This window comes from Dermochelys coriacea, chromosome 3, assembly GCF_009764565.3.
Source record: "Dermochelys coriacea isolate rDerCor1 chromosome 3, rDerCor1.pri.v4, whole genome shotgun sequence".
NCBI classification, from domain to species: Eukaryota; Metazoa; Chordata; order Testudines; family Dermochelyidae; genus Dermochelys; species Dermochelys coriacea.
The window spans coordinates 10,396,596-10,424,018 of NC_050070.1; the positions used below are offsets into that span (position 1 = coordinate 10,396,596).

Here is a 27,423-nt window from a genome sequence, read left to right on the forward strand (position 1 = left end):
GGGTTGCAAGTGCTTTGGAGGATAGGATTAAAATTTGAAATGATCTCAACAAACGGGAGAAATGGTCTGAAGTAAATAGGATGAAATTCAATAAAGTCAAATTAAAAGTACTCCACTTTGGAAGGAACAATCAATTACACACCTACAAAATGGGAAATGACTGCCTAGGAAGGAGTACTGCGGAAAGGGATCAGGGGTCACAGTAGATCACAAGCTAAATATGAATCAACAGTGTAACACTGTTGCAAAAAAAGCAAACCTCATCCTGGGATGTATTAGCAGGAGTGTTGTAAGCAAGGCACAAGAAGTAATTCTTCCGCTCTACTCCACACTGATTAGGCCTCAACTTAGGGTTACTAGATAGCAAGTGTGAAAAAATGGGATGGGGGTGGGGGGTAATAGGCGCCTATATAAGAAAAAAAATCCCAACAAACGGGACTGTCACTTTAAAAATGGGACAGATAATCACCCTATCTCAACTGGAGTATTGTGTACAGTTCTGGAAAAATGTGGGCAAATTGGTGAAAGTCCAGAGAAGAGCAACAAAAATGATGAAAGGTCTAGAAAACATGACCTATGACAGAAGGTTGAAAAAAATTGGGTTTCTTTAGTCTGGAGAAGAGAAGACTGAGAGGGGACATGATAACAGTTTTCAAGTACATAAAAGATTGTTACAAGGAGGAGGGAGATAAATTGTTCTCCTTAACCTCTGAAGACAGGACAAGAAGCAATGGGCTTTGTCAGGGTTCCTTCCCCACTTTGAACTCTGGGGTACAGATGTGGGGACCTGCATGAAAGACCCCTAAGCTTATTCTTACCAGCTTAGGTTAAAAGCACAGATTTCTTTCTTGCCTTGGGATTGCTGCCACCACCAAGTGATTTAACAAACAATCAGGGAAAGGATCACTTGGAGTCCTATTCCCCCAAAAATATTCCCCCAGGCCTACACCTCCTTTCCTGGGGAACGCTTGAGCATATATCCTCACCAATTGGTTGCAAAGGGACTACAGACCCAAACCCCTGGGTCTTAGAGCAATGGAAAAATCAGTCAGGTTCTTAAAAAGAAGGATTTTATTTAAAGAGAAAAAGGTAAAAGAATCACTTCTTTAAACTTAGGCTGGTAGTTAGCCTTACAGAGTATCAGAAAATTCAAAGAGCACAGAGGAACCCTCTCTAGCCTTAGTTTCAAAGTTACAATAAAACAGGGATAAACCTCCCTCTAGCAAAGGGAAAATTCACAAGTTGAGAAAAAAAGATAAACTAATACACCTTGCCTGGCTGTTACTTACAAGTTTGAAATATGAGAGACTTGTTCAGAAAGATTTGGAGAACATGGATTGATGTCCGGTCCCTCTTAGTCCCAAGAGCGAACGGCCACAGAAACAAAGAACCCCAAACAAAACCTCTCCCTACCCCACTCCAGATTTGAAAGTATCTTTTGTCCCCATTGGTTCCTTTGGTCAGATGCCAACCAGGTTATTTGAGCTTCTTAACCCCTTACAGGTAAGGAGGAATTTAGGCTACCCCTATGGTTATGATAGGCTTAATTTGCAGCAAAGTCAGTTTAGGCTGGACATTAGGAAACACTTCCTAACTGTCAGGGTGATTAAGCACTGGAATAAATTGCCTAGGGACGTTGTGGAATCTCCAGCATTGGAGATTTTTAAGAGCAGGTTAGACAAATACCTGTCAAAGATAGTTTAGATAATACTTAATCCTACCATGAATGCAGGGGACTGGACTAGATGACCTCTTGAGGTCCCTTCCAGTCGTACGATTCTATGATTCTAAATGCCGCCTGGACACTGTGACGATGAAAATGTTTAGTATCCCCGCAGGAAGCGGGGTCAATAGCCAGGAGAACCTGTTCTTGGGGCAGTTACCCAAATTGCTTGCCCTTGCTTTTGTGGACAATGATCTCTTCAGTGGAAATTATACTAAAAACCCCTTTCACTTTTAACATTATGATATTAGTTTTGTGGCTTTATATGTGAATGGTGAAGAGATAAGAGCTAAGCTTCTGCAACCACACTTTGCAGGTGGGAACTGTTGAGAGAGTACACAAATATGGTACATACAGACAGCTGGTAAACACATGAAAGATTGTTCTCTGTTCATCAACCGTGAGGAGTTTTCACAGGGTTACATCTGCTTTGCCTGTGGCCTGTATCCCAACCATGAATGTGCTGATCTCCATTCCCTGATTAAAACTGGGAACCTGAGAGTGGAAACATGTTTTGAAAAGGCTTAGACAGTCACAAACCCACCAAATACCAGCATCACGGGGGATCCTGACAAACTCTTTCAATACTTATTTTCACCCAATTAGGAACTTTCATCCTGTGACTTGACTGTATAGTGGAGGGAACAACATTTAGTAGAAGAACACATGAAAGCTCAAATGCATCCCTTAGTTCTTTTGGATGGATCAGTCCACCCAGAAACTTTCCCTGTTGGCTCAGACCTGCTCTTGGGGTGGTCCTACTGTGGCACCTGAATGTTTGGATCTAATTATATCAAGCCAATTATATTACCTAGAAACAAAGCTTTTAATTTGAAACCTTAATTTAAAATTTATTTGAATCGGTAACAAAGGTTGTGATCTGCCCTAATGAAATTTCCAAGATATTACCAGGGTGCTTGTCTCTGATATACAGAGAGCTCCCCAGAGCAAGTTTGCCTTGCTGTTCCTTGAAAGGCCACGGATACAGCCCTGCGATCAAGAATAGGCAAACAAACAGTAATTCTTTGAAAACAGAAATAATATTTATTTAGAAATGAGTGGGAGGAGTTTTTAGAGGGAGTCACATGCCACCTCTTGATTCAAGTTACATGTCAGTCTTTGCCTCGGGACTTGCTCTCATTGTTCAAACTCCTATTGGGGCAGGCCTATGGGTCACTGAACAGTCCCAAGATAGGCACAGAATCCAGGTCGTCTATATCTATGCTGTAGCCACTAGGCTGCACAGTCTTCCCAGTTCATACATTAAGCCCTTTTCTCACACAATGCCTTTTCCCAGTAAAGACAAGTCCCTCCAGGGCTGGTCCCTGAAAAGGTCACTGGAAGAGCTGTGAGGGGGTAGCTAGCAGCTGTGTGCAGACATGGAGGTATTCAGGTTCCAGGAGGGGGTGTACTTCAGGGGCCAAGCAAGAGGTTGCTAGGGGCTGTGTTCCTGGAGGGAGGTACTCAGGGTGCAGGTAGGGGGCAACTAGGGGCTGTATGCAGGCAGGGCTGTAGTTCAGGGTGCAGGTAGGGGGATAGCTATGGACTGTGTGCAGAGAGCACATAGCTCCAGATGCAGGGAGGGGTATAGCTCTGGGTGCAGTGAGGAGGTAGCTAGGGAATGTTTGCTGGGAGGGTGTAGCTCAGGTGCAGGCAGGGGGTACGTAGGGGCCAAAAGGGGTGTAGCTCAGGGTGCAGGGAGGGGCTGTGTCCAAGGAGGTGCTGTTGCTTCAGGGCCAGCCATAGATCAGTCCCTAGTTGGCAAAGTGGGGGCAGCTCTGCGGGTCAGTGGTTGGGGTGAGGGGCGTGCGCTGGCCACCCACTTCCGCAATGGGGGTAGGGAAGGAAACACCCCAACATTAGCCCCCACCCCATTCTATGCAGCATATTAGCAGGCAAGGAGCGATGCCAGCGGTGGCCCCATGGTGGGGGGCAGGGGCAGCATGGCTGCAAACAACAGCAGAGCAGGGCAGCAGGAGGTGGGCGGGAGGAAGGGCAGCAGCGTCCCTTCCACTGCACACTTCCTCCAAATCTGGTACAAAACTGGAGGGTGGGAGGCCTCCCCTAAATGGGTAACAATATTTTGCTGCTGCACAGAAATGGAAAAGCAGCTGTGACCTCCATTGTTTCTCCCTCTCCATGGCAGGACCCCATGTGGCTGCCTCAGTTAAACCCTTACTGGAACATTTAGTCAGGTTTCTAAGCCTGGGTCTTTGGGATTTGTGCTTCCGTTCTGGCTCCGGCAGGGGAGCCTGCTGCACAGGGCAAGGTCTGGATGCTCAGGCACAAGGGAAGGGACTTTGTGATGGGGAGGCGAGGGGAGCAGAGGGAGGGTCGACATGCCGTGGAGCACTGGTGTGGGCATTGCACACTGTGCAGCCAAGCTGGGACTGAACCCAGCTCCTCTGACAACACCACAAACCAAATGGCTTTGTCAAAGGACCAAGGAAAAGGAAAAGATTTATTCATGTGAGCTCACTGAAATATATAAATATGTATGTCGCCTGGTCTAGGACACCCCTGGGTGGATTTAACATATGGCAGTGACCATTTATTTTATTTATATTTAGTTAAAATAAAATAAGGAAGGGATTTTTATGGAAAAGAAATGCCAAAACTGCCCCCGTGTGCCAATCAAAACACTCACAGGCATATTTGCAATACACCACAACAACCAGCTACTTTTATTAAAAGGAGAAGAACAAGCTATTAGGGGTGACACAAGTGCTCCCTTGTGGGTTTTTTCCAGCTTGCGAGATTCTTTGCAGCCCAGATGAAAAGCATCCAAGGATTTTAGAAGCAAGGAGCCGCCTCCCAGATTCTCAGCGATCCTACATTGACAATTTCTGCTGCCATCGCTAACTCTCTGTACTGCAAAAAGGGAAGAAACTCTCACATTCTATGTTTATAGCCATTAAAAGAAAGACAATATAATGTTACATTGCAAATGCAAGATAAAGCAGGAATTTCCCCATCATTTAATAGCATGTGCCTATGTAACACCGACAGACCTCGAATGTCGTAGGGCGGGATCAAACCTGGGGCCTCTGGAGCTTAGTGCATGAGCCTCTACCACAGGAACTAAAAGCCAAGTGCCCCTTAGCTAAGGTTGCAGAGCAGACTCAATCTATCTATTATATCTAAACATGTACTGGCTGCTGACCTGGCTTCTGAAGTAAATATGCCGGACTTCTGAACATGGATCTCCCCTCCCTTTGCCCAACTCTCCTGTAAAGGAGGCAGATTCTCATTTTCTTACAAAAGTCCTTCCTATTAACAGTCTACACAGTTAAAGTGACAACCACAAACAATTAAGTCACCGGGTGATTTAAATAAGAACCCAGGCAAATTAAATATAAAAACTCCTGGAAATATGATGTGCAATATCATAGAAATGTTGAAATTTTAAATTCCATTGAGGGAATTAATCAAAATTGTGAATTTTAAAAATATTGACTATCTCTATGATAGATAGAAAAATAAAACCAAAAACATGTAAGATATAGAATAATATGACTCACGTCCATGTTCAGTTTTTCTTTCAAGCACACTTTTGTCCATTGCTAAAACTAAAACAATAAATATTTAATTAGAGGATAAATATGTTATTCTTAAAGAATGCATGGACTATTCTGTCTTCCAGGTTGTGGAAGCCTAAAGCCTGACCCTGTTCACATGGCAGTTCCCTACCTGAGGATGATCTCTGTACGTGCTCAGTGAAGCAGCAATGTGAGTAGCAGTGCAGTTGCAACCATGGAGCTTCTATCTTCACATCTCCTATCTCAAAACTGCCTCTATGGTACTTTAGGCCTGGTCTATACTAGGGAATTTGGTTGGTGTAACTACATAGCTCAGGAGTATGAAAAATACACACCCTGAGTGACACAGTGAAACCAACCTAACCCCTGGGGAAGACAGTGCTAGGTTGATGGGTGCATTCTCCCATTGATGCACATACCACCTCTCGGGGAGGGGCAGTGCCTACACAGATGGGAGAACCCCTCCTGTCGGTGCAGGTAACGTCTCCACCCAAGCGCTTTGGCTCAGCTGCAGTGGTGTTGCTGTGTCACTGTAGCAGTTTAGGTGTAGAGAATAAACCCAAACTGTCTGGGAAAGCCTCTCACCCCTCCCCACTTCCTCTCTGAGTCCTGTCCCTGCTGTGACATTAATTTGAGCATGCTGGGCACCTTGTACAGGTTAAAGGGAGATCCAGCAGTTAACAAGAAAACAAATAGAATTGGCTACAGATAAGCAATGAGACCAAGTTAACTTAACTGTACGAAATGTCATGTTTAAACCAGTAAAAGGAAATTCTGAGCAGGCTAGCATTGAAGTCACCAAGGTTTGTAATTGCTCTGGATTCTAAAAGGAGAAATGCAAAGGCTCCAAGTACGTACTGAGCTACCTTGAAGACTGAACGTAGCATCAATCCTTAAAGTGCACTAGTGCTTATTGAATTGTATTGCAGAGTGAGCACATCTGATAATATACGTGTGTGACCCACTGGTCAGTGTGTGTTACAAATTCCCCAAGGTGGAGGCTGTGAGTCTGTTACAGGCTCCATCTAGAGACTGGCTCTTTTGTTCAAGCTGAAGATACTTGTGCATTTAACTCTGGAGGTCTCTGGTTCAAACCACAGAGTGCTAGTCCCAGAAGGCATGGCTACCTTCACACGTGCTCAAAATCGCCTCTGTCCCACAAAAACATACAGGGGCAACATTATGCTCAACATGGCTCCTCATGTTTGCAGCATCTGGACCCAGATGTTTTTTAACACAGCTCCAAGACTGCTGCACAGCACCTGGTTATCTGAAATCCTCATATGTTCATCACTGTGTTCATTTCCAGTTTTTCACTCTGTGTCATCCCTGCCTCCAGCCCCTGCCTCCAGCCACCCCCTGCCACACCCCCTGCCCTGCCTCCAGCCACCCCCATATGCCCTGCCTGCAGCCAGCCCCTGCCGCACCCCCTGCCCTGCCTCCATCCACCCCCTGCCTGCAGCCAGTCCCTGCCACACCCCCTGTCCTGCCCGCAGCCAGTCCCTGCCTCCAGCCACCCCTGCACCCCCTGCCCTGCCTCCAGCCACCCCCTGCCGCACCACCTGCCTGCAGCCAGCCCCTGCCGCACGCATCACCTGCCTGCAGCCAGCCCCTGCCTCTAGTCAGCTCCTGCCCTGTCTCCAGCCAGCCCCACACCAACTTGCCTCCAGCCACTCCCCCACCCCCTGCTTGCAGCAGCCCCTGCCACACCCCCTGCCCTGCCTCCAGCCACCCCCGCACCCCCTGCCTGCAGCCACCTCCCATCTCCAGCCACCCCCTGCCCTGCCTGCAGCCAGCCCTTGCCGCACCCCCTACCCTGCCCGCAACCAGCCCATGTCTCCAGCGACCCCCACACCCTCTGCCCACAGCCAGCCTCTGCTGCACCCCCTGCCCTGCCCGCACCACCCCTGCCGCACCCCCTGCCCTGCCTGCAGCCAGCCCCTACCTCCAGTTAGCTCCTGCCCTGTCTCCAGCCAGCCCCACACCCCCTTGCCTCCAGCCAAACCTGCACCCTCCTGTCTCCAGCCAGCCCCACATCCCCTGCCCTGCCCGCAGCCAGCCCTGCACCCCCTGCATCCAGCTAGCCCTGCCCCATGCCGCTGTCTGCAGCTGGTCCCACGTCCACTGGTGCCCTTGCCACACCTGCTTCAATGAGGGGGGGCAGGGAACAGCTGGGACCCACACATGTGCACACCCTAGGGTGACCAGATAGCAAGTGTGAAAAATCAGGACAGGGGGTGGGGAGTAATAGGAGCCTATATAAGAAAAAGATCCCAAAATCAGGACTGTCCCTATAAAATCAGGACATCTGGTCACCCTAGCACACCCCAGGGAGTGGCAGGGACCCACACATGTGAAATGGAGCTCATTTCTAGTTCAGGCCCATCTTTTTAAAAAAGAACTTTAAGCAGGGTTAACATACATCCATATTTTCCTGGACAGGTCAGGCTTTTTGGTTCTTAAATCGCCTCCTGGGAAAATACGGACGTACGGTAACCCTGTTGGTACAAAAATACATACTGGGGCACATCCCTTAAATCAGAACTTTTTATAGGGAACCGGTTGTTAAGATTTTGGCAGCTCATCACTGCCCGTACTCTCTCCTGGGAAATTTACTTTAGTCCTTCCCCGTTGTTTTCCAAATTCTTAAATGAAACACCAGTATAGATGTACGCCACAGACTGAGCACAGACCCTGTCTGTGAAACCATGTTGGCAAGACAGAGGGGCTTCAAAATGGGTTGTGGAGAGAAACTGCAATACAGGTGCAATACCTGGCTCACAGAATTGTCCCTATTCTGCTCTCCTTGCAAGCACTATCCTGGGGAGGTGCTGGGTGTTACTGATTTTCAGAGGGGCAAGCTCTGTAGCACTGAGCACTATGGAGACTCTGGGCTGCTCTGGGTTGTGGACAGACCATAGGCAGCCTGAGTCAAGCAGTTATATGATTACTCTAACTCTAACATGTAAACCCCAGATAGTCCAGTATCCGGACAGCACAAAAGATTCCTCTGTCCCATGTCCCAGGGTTGTGCCGTGTGCTCTGAGCCTGCAAGGTCATTAAACAGCAGCTATAGAAAGGAGAGACACATGTATTCTGTTTACACAGTAATGTCTCCCTTGTGGCATCCTGAACTTACCCCTCTCTTTTTACAGCAATTCTGCCCAGAACCGCAGCTTCCAATCAGTCTGTATTTGCCATAACATATACGGCGGCAGGAGCCCCTTGCACGTCTACAAAGATCGGGGCTATTGATAAACTGGGTGAATCCTGCACAGAGGAAAAGAGTCTTGATTTTCATTCACACATAAGTGTAAACAGGAGCTGTGACTGCAGCATGACGGGTGTTTCCCATTAGCTGAATTTCCAATTCACTGAGACAAGCCACATCAGCCCAGAGATCTTCCTGTGCCCCCTTGCACTCGATCTTTGATAAGATATAAATGCCTGTAGTTCTGTGCCCGTTCAAAGGCTGCCGCTAAGAATTGAGCAGAGTGAATTAATTCAGCAGATCTGCTGGCTTCTGGCTGCAGGCTTTAGAACTGTAGCACTGAGCATGGGAGTCCTTCACAGCCCCACAGCTGTACAGTATGGAAAGCAGGCAGCTGCCTGCATCACCAACTTCTAATAGTGGGGCAGTGGTTTTGCTGCAATGGTTTTGACTCTTTCTGATTCCAAACACTCATGTACTAGGCAGTATCTATATACTCATTCCCTGAGCAGGGTTGAACCAGCTCAGCACTGGGTTGGATGGCTGGAACTTTTAGAAAGAGAAGGGTTTAAACCAGTCCCTTGCAGTCTGGATGCCTGATTGTCTGTGAGACTCGGCACTTGGGAATACTTAATAACCAATTGCCAAGCTTAGATATTCCAGACAGGCTGGTCCTTATGAGAATGTGGACCATATGTCCTTTAGGATATTAATATTAGACTATTTTTAACTAGGATTTTAGCTGTGCTTTCCTTAAAGTATCCACTGTGACATTCCCCAGGGTACAATCTGGACCACTGAACAGCCGTATTCCCTCAGTTCTCCAAACTGTGATGCCTCCTACACTGCTCTGCTGTGAAAGCAACCACTTCTGGTCCTGCTCATGCACAGCCCCTAGCATGTAAAGTCACTTCCAGCTGAATTATAGGAAAACTTCCAGTAAGACCCTCCTGAATTATCCTGCAGAGCAACACCAGCAAACTTCCAGTCCCAGCCTCGTCCCTCAAAACTGTGCATCTTGCACTGTTCAATACCATCCTGGACAACACAAGCTCCTAGAAAGTCTGTCATTTCATGAAGGAAAAGGATATGCACAGAGCCTGTTATCTCAAGTGAAGGTTCCCAAACACTTCAATCCAAACATTCCCCTGGACCAAAGGGTATTTTCATTGGGTTAGGCCAGAGGACGAGGACACAAGCTGAAAATGTCCAGTCTTTTTAATCTCTCCTCATACGAAAGCTGTTCCATACCCCTAATCATTTTAGTTGCCATTGTCTATAACTTTTCCAATAAGAATATATCTTTTTTGAGATGGGGTGACCATATCTGCACACAGTATTCAAGATCTGGGAGTACCATTGATTTATAAAGAGGCATCATGATATTTTCTGTCTTATTATCTACCCCTTTCCTAATGGTTCCTAGCATTCTGTTAGTTTTTTCTGTTTGTGCCACTGTGCATTGAGCAGATGTTTTCAGGGAACTCTCCACAATGACTCCAAGATCTCTTTTTTGAGTGGTAACAGCTAATTTAGAACCCATCTTTTTATATGTATGGTTGGGACTATGTTTTCCAAAGTGCATTACTTTGCATTTATCAACATTGAATTTCATCTGCCATTTTGTTGCCCAGTCACCCTGGTTTTTGAAAAAAGAAAAGGAGTACTTGTGGCACCTTAGAGACTAACAAATTTATTAGAGCATAAGCTTTCGTGAGCTACAGCTCACTTCATCGGATGCATTTGGTGGAAAAATACAGACTAACACGGCGGCTACTCTGAAACCTGGTTTTTGAGATTCCTTTGTAACTCTTCGCACTCTGCTTTGGACTTCACTATCTTTGAGTAATTTTGTATCATCTACAAAATTATCCCCCTCACTGTTTCCCCTTTTTCCTGATCACTTATGAATATTTTGAACAGTACTGGTCCCAGTACAGACCCCTAGGGGACACCATTACTTACCTCTCTCCATTCTGAAAACTGACCATTTATTCCTACCCTTTGTTTCCTGTCTTTTAGCCAGTTACTGATGCATGAGTGGACATTCCCTCTTATGCCATGAATGCTTATTTTGCTTCAGAGCCTTGTCAAAGTCTTTCTGAAAGTCTAATTGCACTATATCCACTGAATTACCCTTATCCACATGTTTGTTAACCCCCCTCAAAGAATTCTTCTAGATTGGTGAGGCATGATTTCCCTTTGCAAAAACCATGTTGACTCTTCCTCAGCTCATCATCTTCATCTGTGTGTCTGATAATTGTGTTCTTTACTGTAGTTTCAACCAGTTTGCCTGGAACTGAAGTATGTCTGGGATCACCAAGTCTGAAGGGACCATTGTGATCATCTAGTCTGAAGGTACTTCCCCAAAATATTTCTTAGAGGGTATCTTCTAGGAACCCCCCCCCAAATGTTTCCTGATTGAAAAACTATCAGGGATGGAGAATACATTGGTAAATTGTTCCAATGGTTAATTACTTTCACTGTTAACAATTTACATCTCGTTTCTAGACTGAATTTTTTAGCTTCAACTTCCAATCACTGGATCACAAAATACCTTTAGTTACTTGATTGAAGAGCCCATTATTATACATTTTTCATCATACACATACTTATACATTGTGATCAAGTCACCCCTTAACCTTCTCTTTATTAAGATAAAGAGATTTGAATTTTCTGAGTCTATCACTACAAGGCATGTTTTTTAATCCTTTAATCATTCCTGTGGCTTTTCTCTGAACCCTTTCCAACTGATCAACATTCTTCCTGAAGTGTGGACACCAGAACTGGATTCAGTATTCAAGATGTGGTCACATCTGGAGGTGCAAAATACATAGGTAAAATAATCTTTCTACTCCTACTCAAGATTTCCCTCTTTCTGCATACAAGTTATGTATTAATCCTTTTAGCAATTTTAAGTTGATTAATCATCCACAACCCCCAACACATTTTTCAGAGTCACTGCTTCCCAGGATGGAGTCCCTCATCCTATTACTGTGGCCATCCTTCTTTGTTCCTAGATCCATACATTTAGATTTAGCTGTATGATTGTTAACTTGTTCCCAGCTTACCAAGTGATCCAAATCCCTCTGTATGAGTGACCTGTCTTTTAATTTTTGTCACCTGCTAAGCTTATAGGTGATGATTTTATGTTTTTTTTTTCAGGTCCTTTATAAAAAGTTTAACTAGTGTGGTGGCAAGAACCAATCCCTGTAGGACTCCACTAGGTAGAACACTGGTGATAGTATTACAGGTCATAGTTCAGCCAAATCTGACTGGATCTTAATAGGAACATTAAAGACACCTTTCTCACCCCAGGACTATTCTCCAGTTAAATGCCAAGTATCTGCTGAAAACCATACAATTCTTTCAAGAAAAAAAAAGCTGAAAAAATTACAATAAAAATGTTTAGAAATCTTAGTACAGACTCACAAATGTCCTTCTATATTCTCCCTTCATTTCATTAAGATCTTACCGGGAGAGTTTTGCAGCACCAGGAAAAAGACAACAAAAAGCAGGTAGACAATCTTCATGGCTGAAGTTTGGCTGGGAACTCAACGTTGCTGGAGAGAAAAGACTGCAAAATAGACAGGAGATGGAGAGTCTCTATTTATGGGCTACCAGGGATTGTGAAATGCTGATCTGTTGAAATCTTTTTTGAAGCATGTCACATTTACTAAGTTTGTGCTGCAATCTGTTTATAATTATCATTATAATTATAATTTGTACAGCATCATAAACATTCCCGTAGAATTTCAGGGAAACACTGTAGCCAAGTTCCTGCCTTGAGGAAATTACAATATGAATATTTACGACTAGCAAACCTCTACTGCCTGATTGATAGACCTCTGAAAAAAATGGAAAGCCTCCCATTAAATTGAAATGAGGATCCTTTTGCAGAGAAGAATTTCAGAATACAGCTGTACCTTGGAAGCATTGTCAGTGGGGCATGTGCATTTGTGTATTTGTTTTGTACAATATTTAACCAATATTTTACTTGTATTTAAGGAAATTTCCTAATTTCATGCATCAAAACCTATTCCAAAGAGGTTAAAATCCTTTTTAAGAGAGATTTATGATAAATAAAGTGAATTACATTATAAATACTGTGTGCCAGGAATCCATGGATTTTTTTCTGTATATCTAAATTGAGAAATTTTACATTTAATGATGGGAGAAAACCATGAGTTTACCCTTTCTTTTTCCCCTCATAACAAGCATCAGCATTAACGATAACTATCTAAAGTAGAGTCAAAAAATGTTGATGCATCAAACATGGGGAAGCCAGTGGCATTTGCAGTTGCCAAGCTCCTTTCAGGATTTGTCTCAATCTTTCAGGACAGAGAGAAGAAGTGATTGGGCTTAAACTGCAGCTAGGGAAATGTAAGAACATTTCTAAGGGTTCTGTAGAGCTGTACTACCCCTCAAAGTTCCCTGGGGATTGAATCTAACCACGGTTCAGAGCCTACAAAATACAACCCCCTTCAAAGCTTCACAGACCCCCTCCCATTCACCTTCTTCCTCTTTCCCCCACATTTCCTCCCATTTGGAAGCACCTAATAGAAAAGTTGAGGGGAGTGAATGAAGAATGAGAATCCATGGGGAAGAGGATAGCCACAGGACATTCAATGAGGAGCTGTGACAGGGCAGGGAGGTGTCCCTCTCATCTCCCAGTCAGTGCCCTCCATTTCAACTGGCTCTCTGTTGTTGGAAGTTGCTGGTTTTCTTACCTGCCACTTTTTCCACAGAGAAAGGTCAAGGGGCATTGGATGTTTCTCTGCCGAGGGGGGACACAAGGAGTGGGCATGTCACCCTGACTGCCACCTCACACTTGTTAATTTCCCTTCTATGGTCTTGCCCTATGCACAGAGAAGTTAGATAAAAACATGTAGAGCCACAATTGATATTGCTTTATTTTCTCCTCTATGATTTATAAATATACTGTGGTTAAGGGTACACACTGTATGCTACAATTAGAGTTTTAAAGATGGTATTTGATTCTATTGATCTAGACAATCTTTGGGCAAAATTAAGATGGATGAGTATTGATCTAAGACTTCTGAGCATTTTGGAGGCTCTCCACCAGAGTGATGTGGGTCGGGTAAAGGCAATGGAGAATGTTTTCCCAGTGGCCTGTGGAGAACAGCAGGGATCTGTTCTAGCACCTCTTGATATTAATTTATATATTAATGATGCGGTGGATGTTTAAAGGAAAATAAATTTTCTCCACCACATATTAAAGGTAGACTTATCTCGGTGATACTATATGCTGATGACATTGTTGTTTTATTGCAAACTCCAAGAGGCCTCTTCTGAAATGACTTTTTCCTCTTATTTTAACTCGCAAGACCTGGTTCTCATTTATAATGAGACCAAGTCATGATTTCTGGGAAGAACCCTCTGCAAGTTGAGTGGAAGAGAGAAGGCCCCCCTGTAGAACAAATCTCTGCTTTGACTTATTTAGGGATAAAGTTTCATGATTCAAGCAGCCGGTCCCCTTATCATAAAGACTTAAAACAAAAGGTCCTTAGCTCTGCTCCAGGGGTGCTGTGTTTTACCTGCTCAGATGGTGGGAGCAGAGTGGCCCCAGTGCTAAGAATTTTTAATATTAAAATAATATTGCAGATGCTCTCTGAGTATGTCTACACTACAAAAAAAAAAAAAAAGGAAACTGCAGCTGACTCAGGCTTGCAGGGTTTGGCTGAGATGGTTTCATTGCTGTGTAGACTTCTGGGCTCAGGCTGCAGCCCGAGCTTTGGGACCGTCCCACCTCACAGAGTCCTGGACCCCAGGCTGCAGCCCCAGCCCAGACATCTACCCAGTAGTGAAACCGCCCCACAGCCTGAGGCCTGCCACGGGTGTCTCGTCACTGTGCAGACATTCCCTGTGAGGTCAAATTTGGATTGGGGTCAAATTTCAGCCTTAGAGATCAGCTATGCTGCTGTAGCTCTTGAAGTGTAGACATACCCTAAGTATGGCAGCGCCTAGCTCTTAAAAACTCACAGATCTGCTTCACTGGGTGAAAAACTAACTGTTATCAGGGGTACAGTTGTTCTCCCTCATTGATCCTACTTGGGCCCCTAGTGAGCCCTGACTCCGTTACAGAAGCCTTCGAAATTTCCTTCAGTTTCCCTGGCTACAGCTGTAGCCCAGCCACTTTTCGTTCTCTTCACCAGTGGTCACTTATATAGTACACCACAACATTTGTTTGTAATAAGGGAGCTGATACACTCTGTTGATATGTTGTGAAACCAATGAAAAGTGAACCTGTAAAGTGAAGCACACTGAAATCTCATCAGTGCTATTTGGCCATTTCGCCTGATGATCTATTGGACTGGCATTTCTGAAGAGATCTCATAAAGCCATCCTTCTACGTAGCAGATGAAGTGTAGAGAATAACCAGGTAAGGGTACACACAGGAGAACTGTTTTCTTTTACTGTGCGTCTGAAGAAGTGAGGTTTTTACCCACGAAAGCTTATGCTCAAATTTATCTGTTAGTCTTTAAGGTGCCACCAGACTCCTTGTTGGTTTTGTGCCATTAATGTTACCAGTATTAATAGTGGGAAACTGAGCAACCTGAGTGAAGTGACTTTATGTTGCAGCATGATGAGCTATGATCTATCTATCTATCTATCTATCTATCTATCTATCTATCTATCTATCTATCTATCTATCTATCTATCTATCTATCTTTTTTCTCTTTAAAATTCACCAATCCCTACCAGACCCCACTAGACATATACCACATCAGTGATGATACCTTGTTTACAATTACATTTTGAGACCTATCAGTTAGCCAGCTTTTAATCCATTTAATGTATGCCAGGTTAGTTTTATATAATTCATTTTTTAAATCCAAATCTGGTACCAAGTTAAATATTTTACAGAACACTAAGTATATTGTATCAACAACATTATCTTTATGAACCAAACTGGTATTCTCATAAAAATATATTTAGTTTGACAGGATCTCTTTTCTATAAACCCATGCTGATTGGCATTAATTCTGTTACCTGCCTTCAATTCTGTATTAATCCTGTCTGTATCAACTACTCCATTATCTTTCCTGTGACTGATGTCAGACTGAGAAGCCTATAATAACCCAGGGCTTCCAGTTCACCCGTTTTAAGTACTGGCACAACAATACCTTTCTACCAGTCTTCTTCAACTTCCCCAGTGTTCAAGACTTATTGAAAACCAACTTTAATGGTCCAGCCAGCTTCTCAGCCAACTCCTTTAAAACACACAACTTTCTCCAAAATGCTCTCAGTACTCTTTCAAGTGAGATCACATGGGTAATGAAACTTCTTCAAACTGCATGGCTCTGTTGTAGAAACCTCCAGATAGATTTTAATTTTCTATATAGTTTCTAAAATGGACATTATGCTGCCACATCAAGTCCCAGCTTGATCTTTTCTATCTGCTATGGACTTCTAGATATAAAGCAAATAATATAGAAGAAACTGATAAAAGGTGAAGTTACTTCACAAGTGAGTGAGAGTTTGTGGTTAGCTCCGCTAACAACTGTTGCTGTTACTCAATCTAACTTCTCTGTGAGCCACAGATGCAGCATCTACTATTAGACATGTTTTAAGGGCTTAGCCCTAGTTCTGCAAAGGATTCTTGCTCATCCCTGCACATATATGACACTATTAAAAATACTAATAACTTGGGACCAAACTCTATGTGTGTATGTGTGTGTGTGTGTGTGTGTATTACTTGTGCACCTTTTTCATACAGTATTGATTAATATTCTTAGTGCATGTTTTTTTTATTTTTCCTATTTTTATGCATCCAATCCATTTCAGAGATGTTTCAAATTCTTGAAAAATCACAGAATGACCTTCATAATATTAGGTTTCAGAATAGCAACCGTGTTAGTCTGTATTCACAAAAAGAAAAGGAGTACTTGTGGCACCTTAGAGACTAACAAATTTATTTGAGCATAAGCTTTTGTGAGCTACAGCTCACTTCATTGGATGTATGCTGTGGAAAATACAGTGGGGAGATTTATATACACACACAGAAAATATGAAACAATGGGTGTTACAATACACACTGTAAGGAGACTGATCAGGTAAGGTGAGCTATTACCAGCAGGAGAGTGGGGGGAGGGGGCTGGGGGGGGGCCTTTTGTGGTGATAATCAAGGTGGGCCATTTCCAGCAGTTGACAAGAACGTCTGAGGAACGGGGGGCGGGGGGAAATAAACATGGGGAAATAGTTTTACTTTGTGTAATGACACATCCACTCCCAGTCTTTATTCAAGCCTAAATTAATTGTATCCAGTTTGCAAATTAATTCCAATTCAGCAGTCTCTCGTTGGAGTCTGGTTTTGAAGTTTTTTTGTTGAAGAATTGTCACTTTTAAGTCTGTAATCGAGTGACCAAAGAGAATGAAGTGTTCTCCAACTGGTTTTTGAATGTTATAATTCTTGAGGTCTGATTTGTATCCATTTATTCTTTTACGTAGAGACTGTCCAGTTTGGCCAATGTACATGGCAGAGGGGCATTGCTGGCACATGATGGCATATATCACATTGGTAGATGTGCAGGTGAACAAGCCTCTGATAGTGTGGCTGATATGATTAAGCCCTATGATGGTGTCCCCTGAATAGATATATGGACACAGTTGGCAACTGGCTTTGTTGCAAGGATAGGTTCCTGGGTTAGTGGTTTTGTTGTGTGGTTGCTGGTGAGTATTTGCTGCAGGTTGGGGGGCTGTCTGTAAGCAAGGACTGGCCTGTCTCCCAAGATCTGTGAGAGTGATGGGTCGTCCTTCTGAATAGGTTGTAGATCCTTGATGATGTGTTGGAGAGGTTTTAGTTGGGGGCTGAAGGTGATGGCTAGTGGCGTTCTGTTATTTTCTTTGTTGGGCCTATCCTGTAGTAGGTAACTTCTGGGTACTCTTCTGGCTCTGTCAATCTGTTTCTTCACTTCAGCAGGTGGGATTGTAGTTGTAAGAATGCTTGATAGATATCTTGTAGGTGTTTGTTTCTGTCTGAGGGGTTGGAGCAAATGAGGTTGTATCGTAGAGCTTGGCTGTAGACAATGGATCGTGTGGTGTGGTCTGGATGAAAGCTGGAGGCATGTAGGTAAGCATAGTGGTCAGTAGATTTCCGGTATAGGGTGGTGTTCATGTGACCGTCACTTATTAGCACTGTAGTGTCCAGGAAGTAGATCTCTTGTGTGGACTGGTCCAGGCTGAGGTTGATGGTGGGATGGAAATTGTTGAAATCATGGTGGAATTCCTCAAGGGCTTCTTTTCCATGGGTCCAGATGATGAAGATGTCATCAATGTAGCGCAAGTAGAGTAGGGGCATTGGGGACGAGAGCTGAGGAAGCATTGTTCTAAGTCAGCCATAAAAATGTTGGCATACTGTGGGGCCATGCGGGTACCCATCGCAGTGCCGCTGATTTGAAGGTATACATTGTCCCCAAATGTGAAATAGTTATGGGTGAGGACAAAGTCAGAAAGTTCAGCCACCAGGTTTGCCGTGACATTATCGGGGTTACTGTTCCTGATAGCTTGGAGTCCATCTTTGTGTGGAATATTGGTTTAGAGGGCTTCTGCATCCATAGTGGCTAGGATGGTGTTTTCAGGAAGATCACTGATGGATTGTAGTTTCCTCAGGAAGTCAGTGGTGTCTCTAAGATAGCTGGGAGTGCTGGGAGTGTAGGGCCTGATAAGGGAGTCTACATAGCCAGACAATCCTGCTGTCAGGGTGCCAATGCCTGAGATGATGGGGTGTCCAGGATTTCCAGATTTATGGATCTTGGGTAGCAAATAGAATACCCCAGGTCAGGGGTGTGTCTGTGCGGATTTGTTCTCGTGCTTTTTCAGGGAGTTTCTTTAGCAGATGGTGTAGTTTCTTTTGGTAATCCTCAATGGGATCAGAGGGTAACGGCTTGTAGCAAGTGGTGTTGGAGAGCTGCCTAGCAGCCTCTTGTTCATATTCTGACCTATTCACGATGACAACAGCACCTCCTTGTCAGCCTTTTTGATTATGATGCAGAGTTGTTTCTGAGGCTGTGGATGGCATTGTGTTCTGCACGGTTGAGGTTATGGGGCAAGTGATGCTGCTTTTGCACAATTTCAGCCCGTGCATGTTGGCAGAAGCACTCTATGTAGAAGTCCAGTCTGTTGTTTCAACCTTCAGGAGGAGTCCATCCAGAATCCTTCTTTTTGTAGTCTTGGTAGGAAGGTCTCTGTGGGTTAGTATGTTGTTCAGAGGTATGTTGGAAATATTCCTTGAGTCAGAGATGTCAAAAATAGGATTCTAGGTCACCACAGAACTGTTTCATGTTCGTGGGGGTGGAGGGGCAGAAGGAGAGGCCCCGAGATAGGACAGATTCTTCTGCTGGGCTAAGAGTATAGTTGGATAGATTAACAATATTGCTGGGTGGGTTACGGGAACCACTGTTGTGGCCCCTTGTGGCATGTAGTAGTTTAGATAGTTTAGTGTCCTTTTTCTTTTGTAGAGAAGCAAAGTGTGTGTTGTAAATGGCTTGTCTAGTTTTTGTAAAGTCCAGTCACAAGGAAGTTTGTGTGGAAGGTTTTTTTTTATGAGAGTATCCAGTTTTGAGAGCTCATTCTTAATCTTTCCCTGTTTGCTGTAGAGGATGTTGATCAGGTGGTTCTGCAGTTTCTTTGAGAGTGTGTGGCACAATCTTTCAGCATAGACTGTGTGGTATGTAGATTGTAATGGATTTTTTACCTTCAGTCCTTTTGGTATAATGTCCATCTGTTTGTATTTGGAAAGGAATAAATAAATGGACACAAATCAGACGTCAAGAATGATAACATTCAAAAACCAGTTGGAGAACACTTCAATCTCTCTGGTCACTCGATTACAGACCTGAGAGTGGCTATTCTTCAACAAAAAAACTTCAAAAACAGACTCCAACGAGAGACTGCTGAATTGGAATTAATTTGCAAACTGGATACAATTAATTTAGGCTTGAATAAAGACTGGGAGTGGATGTGTCATTACACAAAGTAAAACTATTTCTCCATGTTTATTCCCCCCCGCCACTGTTCCTCAGACGTTCTTGTCAACTGCTGGAGATGGCCCACCTTGATTATCACTATGTAAGCAGAGTCAGGATGAGCTCCGCCCTGACATCTGATGGTGAGGTGTGGCAAGTTGTGGAAAAGAACTTCAGGGGCTGATCTCATTTGCATAGGCACACCCACCCCGCCTAGAATGAGCCCATAGCTGCCCAAATGGTCACTTTGGCTGTTGTGGGATCCCCAGTGTCTCTGTTATTGGGGCAGGAAGAATAAATTGTTATTATCCTGATTACGAGAATCAAGGACAGTGGAACTGTACTTGGCCTTTTGTTATGATGAAGGGACTCACCATCAACTAAGTAGCACTCACTAGGCAAGGGACATGGGTTCCAAAACTCTGTGAATAGAGAGAGGCTGGAGGTAGATATTAGTGCTGGGGGGCCCTTGGGCCCAAAACATCAATTGCACCTCTGTCTCTCTCTCCACTGTGGAACATCAGAGCTAATTTTGGGTCTAATAGGAGTCTAGTTACAGGTGCTGAGCTGAATTCACTTTGGCTTTATGGTGTACTAGCACTAAGGCTCCCACTAATACAAGCTGAAATAATTAAAGAGCTAAAATTACTAATAGCTGAAATCACTGAGCACTGTATTAAGTAGTGGGGAGCCTGAAGATCTATTGCAGAGCAGAGCAGTTCATGGGACGGTGGAAGCTTCTTGCAGGAGGGTGAGCGAAGCAGTTCGTGGGATGGCTAGAGAGGCTCGTGGACCGGCTGGTGGAGCAGTTCGTGGGACGGCGGGAGCTGCTTGCAGAGCGGAGCAGTTTGTGGAACGGCTGGTGGAGCGGAGCAGAGCACAGTCGAGCCCTATGGAGCTGCGGGGCGGTCAGCTTCAGATTATGTAAGGTGTCCCTTACCTCTTCTCCCCCCCACACATGCACATTTTCACCCAGACTGGGGAGTAACACTCTGCAGATGAATTTTTGAACTCTGGGGCTGGACTTTTGGGTTGTTGGACTTTTTGGAATTTGGGTGATTTTGGGGTTCCTGGACTCAAGAGATGTTTGGGTTGTTGGACTCAAGAACCCGAGGGAAAGGACATGGCCCAATTTGCTGGGGTGGATCTTTGCTCATGGTTTGGTTGATGAACCCTAGTTGTGGTGTTCTCCCAATTTAATGCTGATGTTGTTTATGTCATGTTGTTAAAGATTCTCTGCTACACCGAGACTCTGTGCTTACAAGAGGGGAAGTATTGCCTCTTTGAGGCACCCAGAGGTGTGTGTAAGATTTTCCCAGGTCACTGGGTGGGGGCTCGAGCCAGTTTTGCATTTGCATTTGCTGTGTATTGAACCCGGCCCTTGCTGCTATCAACTCGTCCTGGCAGAAGGGTTACAACTACAAAAGGTCCCCCCTGCCCTGCTCTCCTGCTGGTAATAGCTCACCTTACCTGAACATTCTTGTTACAGTGTGTATGGTAACACCCATTGTTTCGCATTCTCTGTGTATATAAATATCCTCACTGTATTTTCCACAGCATGCATCTGATGAAGTGAGCTGTAGCTCACGAAAGCTTATGCTCAAATAAATTTGTTAGTCTCTAAGGTGCCACAAGTCCTCCTTTTCTTCATAATATTGAGGATACTCTGCGTCATGAATGTATGTGTGTGGGTGGGGGCATCATGTGGCGTATAAGAATTGAGTATTATCCTTTTAAACCGTTGGGATCCCTCCAGTTGGCCTCCAGGTTTCCTACTCATGCAGCCATCAAAATTGTTTGAGCAGAAGTCTCCGTGGGAAGCCAGGCCTTGTGTTTTTGTACCCAGTAATAAACACAGTTCTGTGGAATGCAGTGGGGCCTGCCTGGTTTTCCTGTAGCCTTTGTGTGTCGTAGAGAGCAAGGGCACAACAGGTCCCTCTAAAATGACTTTGACAGTCTTTGCCATGACAAAGCCGGGATCTGAACATGATTATAGTTGATAGAGCTCCCCACAAGTCAGCAGAGCTGGCTGTAGCAGAGCTGAGTCTTCATGTAGGCTTGGGCCCTGTCCTTCCCCCTGAAAATCCGTCAATCTCTCTGTGGATTAGGAGGGCAGCACCCACACTTGGGAGCCCACTGAAGAGTGGAGATGGGGGTAGCCTAGCAGTCTGGGGAGAGAAGGGAGGGAGAGGCCATTGTGGCCCCTCTAAGGTGAGACGCAGGGGAGATTTGGGGTCTGGTAATTGGGAGTTAGAGGCAGATGGGGGGTGCTGAAGGAGAAGAAGGAGCAGTGGGATGAATAGGAAAGGGACATGTGGTGGGATCAGGGGGTCAGAGGCACATGGTGTGGAAATTAGAGGGCATAGAGTTACATGGGGGGATCCAGGAAACTGGGACTTGTGGGGTGAGACTGGGGGGACTCAGAGGCACACTGAAGGGATTTGCGGGCCACCAAAATGAGCTGAGCCCTTTTTGGGGGGAGTATATTGGGGAGCCAGGGCTTTGAAGTGTGTGTGTTGGGGGGGACATCTTTCTGAAGAGGGAAATAGGAGCCAGGCATTAGAATTGGGAGACCAGATACTGATGGGAGCTGTTTGCATAAGGACTAGGTCTGTGCCGTTTCCTGACCAGGCATAGAAGAGAGAGGTGGGATAGGAAGTGGTGAAGGGGATGTGCCTGGTGGGTGTATTGGGAGGGAGGGCACTTCCTCTGAAAACATGGAAACCCCATATTTCCCCTGGGATTGGTAATAGGAGAACCTATTGTGGAGTGTCTGGCATTGGAAAGGAGATCTGGGTGCTGTAGAGTTCCCAGGTGGAGTTACATAAAGGCTTTTTTTGGTCCCAGGTGTTGAGGGGGTGAAAGGGGCAGAGCTAGGATGTAGGCACTGTATGGAGAGTGTTGCCCTCAGAGCTCTAGAGATACCAATGTGGAAGAGAAGTGGGAGGGCTGCGTGGAGGAGGTGCTGACAGCAAAGCAATGAGCAGTATAGAGGGGGCATACAGTGCAAAGGGTCCAGCACAGACACCCCTTGGTGTTTTCCTTTATTTCTTTATTATAATATTAAGACTGGAAATCTGGCTGCCATGTGTGGTGTATGGAAAACTGTTAAAAATACAAACTAACATGTCAAGTTTGGAAGGGGTATCCTGATCCCTCTTGCAGGCTATGGGGCTCTGAGGCAACTGTGCAACCTGTGTTGTTGGCAGTCAGCCTTCAGAGGAAAAGCTTAAAGTAAGGTGGAGTGAGTTGAGCCTCTCTGTTTTAGGGAGCAGCCTGCTTTGTGTCTCTCTCTCTTTTGGAGTTCTTTTGCGTTATTGTTCTGAATTCTAACAAGTAGTGTTACATTGCAACCTTCCAGCAAGATAATTTTGTTTTATTTCTTTTCTATTTGTATACCATGAAAACAGTACCATGGAGCAATGAGATGGGGTTATAAATCAAGCTGTGAGAGAACTCACTTCCCTTAAAAACAACAAATGAAATGGATTAGTAGCAGTGGCACAAAATAAATACTGATCTGTCCATGTAAGCATGTAGAAATACAAACAGTTGCATTCCATGGTGGCCTAATCACTCATGTGTGGATTTAACATTCAATAGCGATTAATGTTTTTATTTTTAATGTCCTTTCCTTTTAAAAAAAAATGGATTTCCAATGAGAAGGACGATAGCAGGCCTGCATCCCTTCCACCATGACAAACGTGCACTTGTTAGTTTTGTGTTTTCACAACAACTAGATTTAATTATAAGTGGGGAAATCAGTCTGTTTCTGGGTGATCAAAGTCTCCTGTTTAGATTTCTCCAGATCACAAGGTTCTTTGCATCCCCAGTAATGGTGTTTCCAACCAAGTTTCATCAGAAAATTTCTGACCATCTCTAATAAGCACCTTTTCCCCAGTAGAACAGTGGCCCCAGTATAGGGTTACACTGCTTTACTTTATGGTAATTAGAGTAGCTTAATTCTAGCAGTACAATGTTTCTGTGCTTATAAAATTTGCACATGACATCAAGCTGAAAGGGGTTGAAAGCACTTTGGAGGATGGGATTAGAATATAAAAGGACCTTGCTAAAATGAAGAATTGCTTTTAATAACATATAATGGAATTCAATAAAAATTAGTGAAAATTACTTCACTTAGGAAGGCAAAATTAAATGCACAACTGTAAAATGGGGAATAACTGGCTAACTAAATTAAATTCTGGAATAGGCTTCCAAGGGAGGTTGTGGAATCCCCGTGATTAGAGATTTGTAAGAAAAGGTGGGGCAAACGCAGAGTCATATTAAGTTGACGAAGGAACATAAGATGGGCAAGCGAATGAGAAGTAGCCCGCAGAAGTAAGTTGCTGACCAGAGCTAAATCAATAATTGTTCATTATATATCCCAAGATATATGGGATATATCATGAACTGTGGCTTAATGTATCCTATGCAAACTGGGATGGCACAAGATATTTTGCACAAAGATGATGGAATTTCCCAGAGACAAAGTTGCAACAATTCTAATGTTCAAATTGAAGTTGGATATTTCAAATCTTCACTAGAACCATGGGTCATTTTCTGATTGAGGTCCTTTTCAGCCCTACATTTCCATGATTCTAAAAGACTTTAAATAAAGAATCTCTCCTGACTTCAAAATTGACCTCTCTGTGGCAGAAACAGCCACATGGGGAAGGACATAGAGTCATATCACGTTGGCCAAGGAACACAACACAGGGAGGGCAACAGGAAGTGGTCTGCGGAAGTAAGTTGCTGACCAGAGTTGATGTTCATTATATGTCCCAAGATGTTTTGCACAAACCCCTGTGTCCTAATGTGTCCTATGCAAACTGGTATGGCTCAAGATATTTTGCACAAAGATGATGGAATTTTCAAGAGACAAATTTGCAATAATTCCAACGTTCAAATTGAAGTTGGACGTTTCAAATCTTCCCTAGAACCATGGGTCACTTTCTGATTGGCCCCCCACAGTTTTCCAAGTAGAAACCAAGCCTTCAGAATCTGTATAAAACAGGCTGTTTTGGTCAAACTGTCAGTCATTGAAGCAAAAATATCTGGCTGAGAGAGACAGCAAGTTGGGCTGTTATCATCTGGATACTGAGAGCCCCCCTTGTCTGGCAACTGCTAAAGTCACATCTTAAATTCACATAATCCCCCTAATAACTCTTCCTTTAAAGTACTGTCTAGGGAGTTGCCTTTGAGATCCAGAAAGAGAAGAACACAGCTGTCATAACCCCTTGAGTCAATGAACTACCTGAATGACCTTTCTAGCTATCTTCAGAAACCACTCAAGGCTCCTGTGAAGCTATGCTGGAGAACATGCCTTCCTGCCAATTTGAATGGATAAGTAGCAGTAATACATGTGATTTATTTATCCAAATGAAAATGTGGTAATTTTAAAACTACCTGAGTTAAAATCAATTTTCAGGATAATTCCAGTAATCCAAATTCCCTTTAACCAGACACACGAGTTATCCAAATGAACAGTGTGTGTCCCCTGTAGTTCTGTGTTAGTTAATCACCTGCTAACTAACTAATATTATGGCTGTGGGAACTTCGATTTGGGACGATTTCTGGAATTAGGGATGCGGACCGCAAGAAAGGGGGGGCGGAAATGAGGGAGAAGGTAGGGGAGGAGAGAAAAGATGGGGCATGGAAGAGAGCTAATAGGTAAGAAAAAAAAGAAGGGGCTAAGATGAAGACTGAAAGGAGAAGTGTTCAGGGAAAGAAAGGACAGGGGGAGACAGGAGAATAGGGCAGAAGGGTGGGGGAGGAAGGGAGGCAGAAGGAGGGTAAAGGAGAGAAAAGGAAAGAAGGAGGGAAGAGCACAGGGAATTTGGCCAGCTCTTTTTTTAACATCCCCCTTGTGCTGACCCACAGAGCATGTGTATCTTTCACATGCCTCTCCCCCCCCAGGAGCTGACTTCGTACCTCAGTCTATGGAGACTCCTGCATGTCACTCTGTAGGTCTCTGCTTCTATTTGGTGATCAAGACAGCCGTTGTGTCACCTGTTCTATGGCGCTTCTGTCCAGGACACTCTCACGGGTGATATATGCACACCATTGTGCTTCTTTCCAGATACAGAGCAGCAATATTTATTGAACGCTTCTGCCCTTTCTGTATCATTATAATTATTTTACCATCTCCATGGAGTAATGGGGCTGTACCAGTGTTAGAATCTCTTGTTCCTGAAATACATACATATATAAAACCTCCCTGTTCTCCTTGGTCCTGCCACCATGATATCTTCTCTGACCTCTTGAGCTTCACTTATATTTCTTCAGTTCATTACTTCTAATTTCTGCGCATTGCTATCTACTTCAGCTGTTCCCCAATTTTTTAATTTTTTTCTAATTGTTGTCTATACTTTCCGTGCAGACTGATACCGGGGAGACAAACACACTGCACTCTCTTCTGGGGAATCTGCTGCATGACAAGCACAGTCGGCTGCACTTTAGTGGCAATAAAACAGAGAGAATCATTGCAAGACTAGAGCCTCTGCCTAGTTAAGGCTGTGATAAGATAAAAGATTGTAGGGTCCAGGCACAAGATGAACCCAACCCAAAGGGGGAAGCCTGGGATTCCATGCCTAATCCAGAAGGCTACCCCATTTTTGAACTCTTTGCACAAACCCTGAAAGCATGGACTTGAATATGAGATCTGGCTGGAGGGCCGAGTCACTGAAGGGACAGATCATTGCAGGGAAAGGGGAGCTCCTGGAAAGAAAACAGCCTGTTGTGCCCCCTAACCTGAGGTGGTGCTGGGGGGAGTAGGGGAGGAGAGTGGGGGAGGAAGGGAGGCAGAGAGGAGGGTAAAGGAGAGAAAAGGAAAGGAGGGAAGAACACAGGGAATTTGGCCAGCTCTTTTGTTAACATCCCCCTTGTGCTGACTCACAGAGCATGTGTGTCTCTCACATCCCTCTCCCCCCCCTTCACAATCCTCCACATCTAAAGGGCAGATTTAAATAATAACCCCCCAATCTGTGTGACATTTCTGAGGTCCAATGGCCAAGGTTAACTTCAGGGAGTCTTTAGGGTAGCATTGGATAAGGCTTTTGGTAGATCACTCAGGATTCAGTCTTCATCGTAGTTCTTAAGATCATCACATCCCTCCTGCCTTTCCCTGCTCTCCTTTCCAGAGAGATTCCCAGCAGATCCTACCAACTTCGTTCAGACTGAGAACAGCAGGCACTTCATACCCAGCAGGCTTTTTTAGCAGCCTAAACCTCCCATTATTGCTGGACTACAAGTCCCAGAATTCAAGGGGTGCAGTCATTTGGGTTCACGCTAATGGGCGGTTAAGTAATGTCTTTCTTCCTGCCTGCTGTCTTTGCTGCCACTTGGAGCTCTCTGCTACTGTTATCTGAGCAAAGATTTGCTGCTGCATTCTAAGGTTCCACCACACACCCCAGCTCTTAGCAATTTCACTGGGTAGCCTGGAGCCTTCTTACTACCGCAGCCTCTGCCTTCTCTCACAGCACAACACTGTCCTTGTGTTATATCTAAGGCTCCATCTCTAGATCTGCTCATAAATGATTTCATCTCTAGTAATCACTGAGAAGAAATAATTGAATTGAATCTTTTCAACTCTGTCTTTAAGCACTGGGGAGAAAAGGATCCATTAGTATCTAGCACTATATACAGAGTCCATACTATCCAACAGAAACAACTGTCCAAGATCCTCCTGACTTTTTCATAGATTTGGCATCACTCCCGCTCCTTAGTGAGTGAGGTTACTGTTACCCATTCAACTAGGTCATGCTAAGAACAGTTCTGCTGCCCTTTATTTATGCAATAAGGATAATAAGATTTCATTACCCCTGCATTCTATACCAACGTGAGTTTTCACCCAAACCAACTGTAAGCAGGGTCTGAATGAACTCTCCTCTGACACCTAATGACAGACTGGTGGAAAAGACCTCAGGAGCAGACTGTATCTGCATAAACACATGACTCTGCCTC

The 27,423-nt window shown here is 44.4% G+C and overlaps 2 long non-coding RNA genes across 2 annotated transcripts; one reads left to right on the forward strand and one right to left on the reverse strand.

Moving 5' to 3' along the window:
• Window positions 1-4,377: 4,377 nt before the first annotated feature.
• LOC122459173 lies at window positions 4,378-12,087 on the reverse strand. Its single transcript, XR_006279680.1, has 3 exons — window positions 11,949-12,087; window positions 8,398-8,532; window positions 4,378-4,587 (listed from the first exon to the last, which is right to left on the reverse strand). It is a non-coding gene; the product is annotated as an uncharacterized LOC122459173 (long non-coding RNA).
• Window positions 4,514-26,368, forward strand: LOC122459174. The gene is made up of 3 exons (XR_006279683.1): window positions 4,514-4,591; window positions 14,836-14,847; window positions 26,359-26,368. It is a non-coding gene; the product is annotated as an uncharacterized LOC122459174 (long non-coding RNA).
• Window positions 26,369-27,423: the final 1,055 nt, after the last annotated feature.